The 9,260-nt window shown below is 50.5% G+C and overlaps 1 protein-coding gene across 2 annotated transcripts in view; it reads left to right on the top strand.

Moving 5' to 3' along the window:
* The first annotated feature begins 642 nt into the window (after positions 1-642).
* Positions 643-9,260, top strand: part of LOC132579392 (serine/threonine-protein kinase PAK 3) — a 123,755-nt gene continuing 115,137 nt past the window's right edge. The window contains exon 1 of one of the 2 annotated variants that reach the window (XM_060249707.1): positions 643-681. The gene's annotated coding sequence lies outside the window, so the exon portion shown is untranslated. The remainder of the gene's footprint in view (positions 682-9,260) is intronic. The other variant, XM_060249708.1, reaches the window with a different exon arrangement.

The following is a 9,260-nucleotide window of genomic DNA, read 5'->3' as shown; positions in this document are numbered from 1 at the left end:
GCTGCTGTGAGAGCCCTCTCCAGCCCCACCCACCTCACAGAGTGTCTGTTGTGGGGAGGAAGGGAAAGGAGATTGTAGGCCGCTCTGACACTCTGTCCTTGAAAGGGCAGCTGCTGCGAGAGCCCTCTCAGCCCCACCCACCTCACAGGGTGTCTGTTGTGGGGGAGGAAAGGGAAAGGCGACTGTGAGCTGCTTTAAGAGTCAGAGTATAGGACAGGATAGAAATCCAATTCTTTCTTCTTCCTCCTCCTCCCCCCAACTCCTTGCCGCCCGGTTAGGTTCGCTTCCCCTTCTCCGCCCGCCCGCCGCGCTCCAACGCCGGGCCTGGCCCGTGAACCGCAAGATTTCCCCTCCCGCCGCCCCGCCAGGGCCGCTCTCCGGAGCCTTCTCCGCCGCGGCGGGCCAGCCAATGAGGGCGGCGGGAGCCTGGTGACGCCACGAGCTAGGGAACAGGCAGGCAGCGAAGCAGCCGAGGCGGCTCGTGCGAGGCTCGGAGGTCGGACGCGGCGACGAGGAGGCGGAGGATGGGGGCGCCTGCCGAGGCTGCCGCCGCCGCTGCCCGGGACTGAACCACCTCTCCCCCCCCCCGCCGCGCCGCCAGGCCCTGCCTGCCTTCCATGCCCTCCGCAGAGCCCCGGGGCCGGCAGCCGGGCTGCAGCATGAGCCCACCCGCTGCAGCAGGTAATGCATGCATGCTCCGGGAGGGGGGGGGGGCGGCCTGCACTGCCGGCCCCTGCAGTGATGCTGGAAGGCGGGCCGTGCGTGGTGCCCAGCGGCCGGCCTCTGCTGCCTTTGCACCGCAGGGAAGGGAACGGCGCCGCGGCCAGACAATGCCCGCGCTGGGGGGATGGAAGGGGCGGGGGGGGGGGAGATCTGTGGCACAGCGGCCCTTCGGCCGGGCGTCCTCTTCTTCCCCCGGGGCTGGGGCGGCGGCAGTGCCGGGACTGGCAAACTGGCCAGGGGGCATTTCGGAGCAAGGGGACGGGCTGGTTGGTTTTGAAGGGGAAAAGCAGGGGCCGCTTTGCAGCAAAAGAGGTGGTGGAGCTCCTGCGGGGATTGTTATGCAGCTGCACCTCCTATTCGGTGGACAAGGTGGGAAGAAGGGGGTGGGGGTGGGAACCCTCCGAAAGGTTCAGGAGCTGCCCTCCTGCGAGCTCCTGCTGACTCCGAGGCCCGGGTCAAAGCAACAACCTGTCGTGTGGCCCCCGAGTCGTTGGCATGGCCGGCTGGATGGGGTGCGGGTCCGAAAACAGGCTCTCTGTTTGTTGCTCAGATGCACGGTTGAGGCTGGAGCTGGCTGGGTTTGGCTTCTCCCTCCACCCCCATCCCCCCAGCCAAATGCATTTGCACCTTCTTTTTGTGTTGCGGGGTTCAGGTGCCTTTTGCATTTCCTGGCCGGGCCCGCCTGTGGTTTGTGGACCCCCCCTTCGCCAGTTGCCAGCTGCTTTTCCCCGGGCATGGCCCTTTGTCCCAGGGCTGGCTTGGGGGAACCCTTGGGCCTCTGCTCTTCTTCTGTTCCCCCTGGTTGATTTCTTGGCACAGATTCTGGGCGATGTCTGGCTTGGGGGACCAGGTGTATCCCGGTTGCAGAAGGGAAGCCGGGGTTCCTTTGGATCTTGGTAAAGAAGGGCCCTTCTTTGTAACAGGCTGTGGGTCACAGCTGGGATCTCTCCCCTTGGAGGGCCTCAGGTGCTGAAAGGAGGTCGGCATCTCTGGGGGGGTAATACCCCTCTCCCCAGGACCCCCACCTTCCTTCACCAGTGTTTCTTTCATTGCTTGTAAGACCCCCCCCCCCCCCACATTGCTTTCATCCCTAGGTTCTCAGCCTCTGTGCTTGAAGAATGTAGCTTGTTTTGTTTTTTGTGAAGATGCACCTCTCGTTGGGTGTTTTTATTTTAATGCAAAAAAAAGGCTTGGACCGTGAATACATCTTACATTTCTCCTCCGGCGATAATGAAGGGCTGGCTCTTTTTGGAACTTGTCAGAGCCCCGATTCCCATGCAGCGCGCATGAAGGGTGTGGTGAGGTTTTTGATCCACGGGTCAAAGATCATCTGTGGGGTCTGATGCGAACCTTTCCAGGAGGGGACTTCAGCATGACTGGCCGCTTCCAGGGTGGGGGGTGGGCAGGGAGAGGCAGAAGGGAAGGAGGATTGGGTGAAACAGCCGGCTACTTTTGGGAGAGATAATGGAAAACGCCGAGCCCTGGTGGGGAATGAAATCAACTGCTCCCCTGTGACTCCTCCCTGATTCATAAATTAACATTCTGCAGTTTATTTTTGGATTTTCCGGCAGAGCAGCTGGTGGGCAGGGGGAGGGGAAGGTGGCAGGATCTGAGATGGCAGATTGGGGGGGGGGGCAGGGAAAGAGGAGAAAGCCAGGCTGGCTCTGGAGAAGTGGGAAGGATGGGCAGGGGTTGTGGCAGGGTGGGAGATGGCGTGGCAGCAGAAGGTGTTTGGTGCAACAGAGCATGGTTGCAGGAAACGGCAGGGCCAGGGTGGCAGAAAGGAGTGGAGGGCAGACCCTGGTAGAAGCACAAGGGTCTGGGTTTTGGGACGGCCCAAGCTGTGTCCTGGGAGTTTGGGAGATGTTGCCCTGAAAGATGCAAGTAGAAGACATCAAGGAGTGAGCTGCAAATACCTTTCCAGTGGTGGAGCTCCTCCTTGGATGTGAGATATCAAGACAAGCTTGGTTGCTGAGTTTTGCACTTGGTTGGAAGGTGAATCGTCTGCTGTAGGACTGAGAGGGGAGAACTTGCTGATCTCGCCAAGTGGTGCGATTCTCCCAAGCTTGAAAACCCAAACCCTTGGGCACTGTCTCTAGAGGCTAAATTCTGGGATGGCTCTGGGCTTATTGAATGCTGCTGAGAAGAAGACCATCCAGTGTTTGGAGGAGCCATCTGCTTTGCAGAAGTGCTAGAGCAGGGGGGCAGCTGTGGGTATGGAGTAGCAACTCGCTTTGCATTATCTTTGTGAAGGTGTCGTGGCTGAAGAAACTCGCCCAAGATCACAGCGTTCTGGCTTTGTCCAAAGCAGGGCGCTTTTTTTGGAGCAGAAACGCACAGGAATGCAGTTCCGGCTGGATTGGTGCGGGGTGGTGGCCTAATATGCAAATGAGTTCCTGCTGGGTGTTTTCTACAGAAAAGACCTGTGCGAAACAGTGGTGACATCAGGGGTGTGTGGTCTAATATGCAAATGAATGTCTCCTGGGCTTTTCTACAAAAAAAGCCCTGGTCCGAAGGATCTACAACCTCCTTTCTGTTCTTCTGATCACTGTCTTTAGAATCAAATTCCATCAATAAGAATGCATTGACAGGACAGGAAGGAAAATATGGCAATCTGTCTTTAGTTAGGTGAGCAGCTGTGTTGGTCTGAAGCTATAGAACAAAGTTGAAGATCCGTAGCACCTTTAAGACCAACAATGTTTTATTGAGACTGTGATCTTACATTCTCAGTAAAGCTTCGATGGTCTTAAAAGGTGCTGCCGGTCTCCAGCTTCGTTCTGTCGCTGAAAGTATGTTATGGGGAGTGGTTCCTGTTGTATTACTTTGGTTGTGCATTCAAAACTCACATACTTGTGACTAGAGCCAGATGCGAAAAAAGAGAAAGGTTGGCTGTTGTGTATAGCTAGGTTCCTGGTGTGAATAGCTAGGTGTGGAAACGGCACCTGGCTGCTCGTCACAAGGTCTCCATCCTGAGACATGCCTGGCAGCTTAATTCCAGTTGAGGAGGGACAGTTGAAATGCTTTTCTGTGGAGGTGGCGGCAGCTGCTCTTTCTGGCTGTGTCATCGTCCACAAGTCCCACGGGTGGCATGTGTGGCCGAGTGAGGGCAGCTTTCCAGGGTTTGGTGTGAGAAAGAGCTGGTGGAGTTCACCCCGAAAGGGAGAGACTTGGGTGTGTCCAACAGTTTGCTCAGCCGAGTATGGAAGCTCCTTGCGGCCCAAGGAGCCCTCTGTTATCAAAAGAGGCTGTTCCGCCAGCGGAAGGTTCCACGCTTAGCAGAACAAAGTAGCAAGAGACATGCTGCTGACTTCCATCCCAAATGAAGCCTTTGTCCAGCCAGAGGAGGCTTCGTCTAACAAAACTGTTGAAAGAGAAAGCTCCAGACGCCTTAGAATGGCAGAATGACCGAACAAGAGCCCCATTGCCTTACCACTGTATGCTCGCAGATATACCGACTCATCTGTCTGGGCCAGATTCTGAGCCAAAATTCATAGCCCCCTTGTGTGCGGTCGGCCTATCCTCTTGTAAGGTTTGAGCCAACCAGTTGTCCCCCTTGGAGACAGTGCAGATCTAGCCCCATGTCTGAGGACCACCTTCCCAAGAAAACTCCACCGAGCTCTGCCTTTATGGAGCTCCACTAAGATCATGTAGGTCAGTGGTTCCCAGTTTGGTGCCCACGGGCACTGTGGAGCCCACTGATACCTTTCTTGGTGCCCTCCAAGTGCTTTTAGAAAGTGAGTGGGCTTCTGATTGTGTAGATTAAAAGGTACCCTGTTAAACAGAGTTTCTGCTTGAAATGTTGAAGAGTTGTTAGAGTTAGATGTAACCTCAATCCCTGACATTCTGTGATTGGCTCCACCTTCTGCAGCAGCCATTTTGTGGCTGTGCCCACCACCCTGCGTCAGAGTTCCAAAGGCGCCCACAGGCTCGAAAAAGTTGGGGACCCCATGCTGCAGATTTTGCTTTTCCTATCAGGCATTGAGATATGATTGGCTTTCAAGACAGGTGTTAATGGTTGGCTGTGTTTGCTTCTATTGTTTGTACAATGAATTGGTCTGATTTTGGTGGTTGAATGCTGCTCAGAAGAAGACCATCAGTGGCAGCAATATTTTTTATATGTTTAAAGTTACTTTCACGTACAGAGTCGTGTCTTTTGATTGGCAAATTTGATTCTATTCATTGGACATCTTTCTTGCCACAGGTGTCCCATTCCTGTTGCCTTGGCAGAAAGTATCGTCACAGTGGCTTCTAATGGGAATGCGTCACTCTGTTATTAGTGCATTTATATGTGGGCTCTGCGTTGAACTATCACCGTTGTACAGTTTTTCCTGTGCTACTTTTTGCATTTCATAGCCTTTGAACCCCACTATTTAAAATATTACTCTCTGGGTGGTTAAAAGCGGCAGACTCTAATATGGAGAACAGGGTTTGATTCCCTACTCCTCCTCCTCCACATGAAGGTGACTTTGGGTCAGTCACAGTTCTCTGAGAGCTCTCTCAGTCCCATCTACCTCACAGGGTGTCTGTTGCGGGGGGGAGGAAAGGAAGGAGATTTTAAGCTGCTTTGAGACTTTTTCAGGTAGTGAAAGGAAAGGTCCCCTGTACAAGTACCAGTCGTTTTTGACTCTGGGGAACGTTGCTTTCACAATGTTTTCATGGCAGACTTTTTACGGGGTGGTTTGCCGTTGCCTTCCCCAGTCATCTACACTTTCCCCCCAGCAAGCTGGGTACTCATTTTACCGACCTTGGAAGGCTGAATGAACCTCGAGCCGGCTACCTGAAAACCCAGCTTCTGCTGGGGATCAAACTCAGGTCATGAGCAGAGCTTAGGACTGCAGTACTGCAGCTTTAACACTCTGCGCCACAGGGCTCTTTTCAGGTAGTGAAAAGCAGGGTTTAAAAACCAACGTTTCTACTACTTCTCTCTCTCTCTGTGTGTATGGAGGGGTTACATTTCATGCATCTGCAAAGATGCCTTTAGTATATGGAATCTTCAACAGTAAATCTGTAAGTCTTTAAGTTGCCACAAGATTCTATTTCATTTTTGCTACAACAAACTACTGTGACTACGCCAGTAGAATATTTTGAAATTTGAGCTTTTTATTTTATTGTAACTTGCCTTGAGCTCTCTTTGAGGAAAGCTTGGCTTTTTTATTTTCAACAAATGTGTAGGACACAGCTGGGACTCACATGAAGCTGCCTCATACTGAATCAGACCACTGGTCCATCAAAGTCAGCGTCGTCTACTCAGATTAGCAGCGGCTTTCCAGGCCCTTAGGAAGGGGTCTTTCCCATCACCTATTGCCCGATCTTCTAACTGGAGACACTGGGAATTGAACCTGGGATCTTCTGCATGCCAAGCAGATGCTCCACCACTGAGCCGTGGCCCCTCCCCAGCTCACTGGGTTACAGTGTCTTGGCTCAGTTCTACAACTACTGGGGCTGATTTAGACTTTCCCTACAGCCTGTCTCTTGTGCAAGAGCGAGAGGAAGAGTCCTGGGGCCAAAATATTGCATAAGTTCTGGGGGTGGGGGGGGGGGGGGAAGGTGACAGGCAGCTTCGCTGGATTCACCCCAGTTGATGCCATGCTGATGCCATCCTTGCTGTTTACGTGGGACAACAACTTTTGGGGCCCATCAAGTCTGTGAAACACCAGAGTGCTGCCACTGGGACTGTCTCATTTCATGGACATTTGAGGGGGCTGTGCATCAGCTGCACTTGGCATGCAACCAAGCCACAGATGTGTCCTGATTCCAAAACTGCCTTAGGGAATCACTCGTTGTAACCAAGCCTAGTGCACACTCAGCGGCAGTGCTTCATCCAGATGGGACCCCAGCGCCCCCTCTCTCATTTCTCTCTCCCCTCAAAAATCAAAGTTGCAGAGGGTGCGGTTACCTCCCTTGACACCTCTCTTCTGTCATTTTTTTTCTAGCTAAAGCAAAATGGGATCCCCCACCCCCAGGAGGAAAACGCCCCTCAACTTGGCATCTCACATAACATATAAACACTAGAGATATCACAGAGAGCTGACTGATGAACACCTACATGCATCCCAATTTGCCCAGGACTCTTCTGATTTAATGCCACCAGTCGTGGTAGAGTACCACGACTACCAGTCGTGGTAGAGTACCACGAGTTCTCTCCAACGCACCTGCCTCACAAGGTGTGTGTGTTATGAGGAGAGGAAGGGAAGGCAATTGTAATCTGCTCTGAGATTCCTTAAGGCAGAGGAAATTAGGGTATAAAAACCTATTTTTTTCTAGAAATTCCGTGCTTTGGGGGAAAGAAACATTTGGAGGGGACGGAAATATATATTGCTACTTAATTTTCTATCAGACGTAAACCTGTTGCGCTACTTTAACAATATAAATTGCTCTATTTATAAAGTAGCATATAAAATTGTATTAGTTGGCATTTTTATGGAATTTAAAATATAAATGCCTTAGTCTTTTATGAGTATAATTGTGTATATGCCCAATACTGAAGTGAGAGAGAGTTGCAGACTGCAGGAGCTTATGCTGTCTTAGCACATTTCACTCATTCCAAAAGAGAAAAACATTATTTCAAATAAGTGTTTTTCAGCTGTTTCCAAAGTTTCACAATTTTTCTGATGGAATATTTGTTAAAGTCCTCCAACTTTTTCATGCTACAGATTTGGATAAATAATGCTTTCCCTTAGAAGCTTTTAAAAGGGTGGGGGAAACATTCAAAGGAATTTTTTAGCATTCCCTCAAATTTCTACAGTTTCCATTAGAAAATGCTGTATATTTTGAGACAGCAAAAAAGCATTTTACATATTGCAAAAGTTTAATATTAAAATGAGGTTTTTCCCCCCTGCTGGCCCCCAAATTTCTATTGGGAAAATTGAAATAAAAGTCCTCAGCTAGACAGACAGGTATCATTAATCTCCCAAAGAACAAATAATGGGATGAGATCACAGCAGAACAAGAAAGGGACACAGTCCACCTCATGTGTCTGTACAAAATCTCCACAAATTCTGCAAAGGAGAACTTCCAAATAGATTGTGCCCAAGGTGACTTTTCTCGGGCACTGTAATTGGACGCTTCTAAACCAATTGTCTGTCAGTGGGAGCAAAGAGAATTATACATTAAAAGCTTGAGACGGCTGTTCCAGATGTATTATTTGTACATCTGGAATACGTTAGTGGGAAAAGGGGGACTAGAGGGGTGAGTCAATGCGTTCAAGAATCCTCAAGAGATGCATGGGGTTTTTGAAGACCAAAATGATGGGGAGGGGAATGGCAAACTTGAAAAGGTGGAATTGAATGCAGCCAGCATGGGGCTGAGAAGGGTAGACGTGAAAGGAAATAGGAGATTCAGATCCCTCCATGACTTCATAGCTGGTTTAACCGAAACAGATTTTGAACCGTCACCTTTTCTATCAGATATGCTCAAGCGTGAGTTCTTGTGTATTCGCTTGAACATAAACCCAACCTTCAGCATCCCTGATGCAAAAGGTAATGGTTTGCGTAGTTGCTTGAATACCCTGGCCCAATTGGCCCAGGCTGGTGTGTTCTTGTCAGATCTCGGAAGGTAAGCAGGGTTGGTCTGGATTAGTATTTGGATGAGAGACCACCAAGGAAGTCCAGGGTTGCTGTGCGGAGGCAGGCAATGGCAAACCACCTCAGAACATCTCTTGAAAACTCTACAGGGTCATCATAGGTTGGCTGTGACTTTATGGCACTTGTTGTTCAGTCGCACAGTCAAGTCTGACTCTTTGCGACCACATGGACCAAGTCACGCCAGGCCCTCCTGTCTTCTACCACCCTCCGAAGTCTGCTCAAATTAGTGTTAGTTACATCAGTAACGCTGTCCGGCCATCTCCTCTTTTGCTGTCACCTTCTTCTTTTGCCTTCTGTCTTTCCCAGCATCAGGGTCTTCTCCAGGGAGTGCTCCCTTCTCATTTGGGGGCCAAAGTATTTGAGCTTCAGCATCTGACCTTCCAGGGATTAGTCAGGGTTGATTTCCCTTAGGACTGACTGATTTGATCTTCTTGCAGTCCAAGGGACTCTCAAGAGTCTTCTCCAGCACTGCAATTTGAAAGCATCTATTCTTCTGCACTTTGTTATTCTTCTGCATATTCCTATGGCACTTTACGCACACAGTATCTTGAAGAGAGTAGCCTTTTCTCATGACTTCATGTATTATTTTGAGATTTATATCCCGCTTTTCTCCCCAATGGTGACCTCAGCCAGTTCATGACGCTGTCTCTCATCCTCCATTTTATTCTCACAGTACCATCCCTATGGGGTAGGTTAAGCTGAGAGAGAGCAAATGGCCCAAGGTCACCCAGGAGCAGGTGTGATTTGAACCTGGTTCTCCTAGATCCTAGTTTGACTCTGAAGTCACAACACTCCACTGACATATTTTGGTGGGCGTGTGGAGGGGGAGGAATGCTGTTGTATCCTCCCCAACCTTAAGAACATAAGAGAAGCCATGTTGGATCAGGCCAATGGCCCATCCAGTCCAACACTCTGTGTCACACAGTGGCCAATATATATATATACACACACACA

The sequence above is a fragment of the Heteronotia binoei genome, chromosome 11, assembly GCF_032191835.1.
Source record: "Heteronotia binoei isolate CCM8104 ecotype False Entrance Well chromosome 11, APGP_CSIRO_Hbin_v1, whole genome shotgun sequence".
Classification (NCBI taxonomy): Eukaryota; Metazoa; Chordata; class Lepidosauria; order Squamata; family Gekkonidae; genus Heteronotia; species Heteronotia binoei.
Note: the sequence above shows the minus strand (reverse complement) of the source record. Positions and strands in the feature narration are given on the sequence as shown.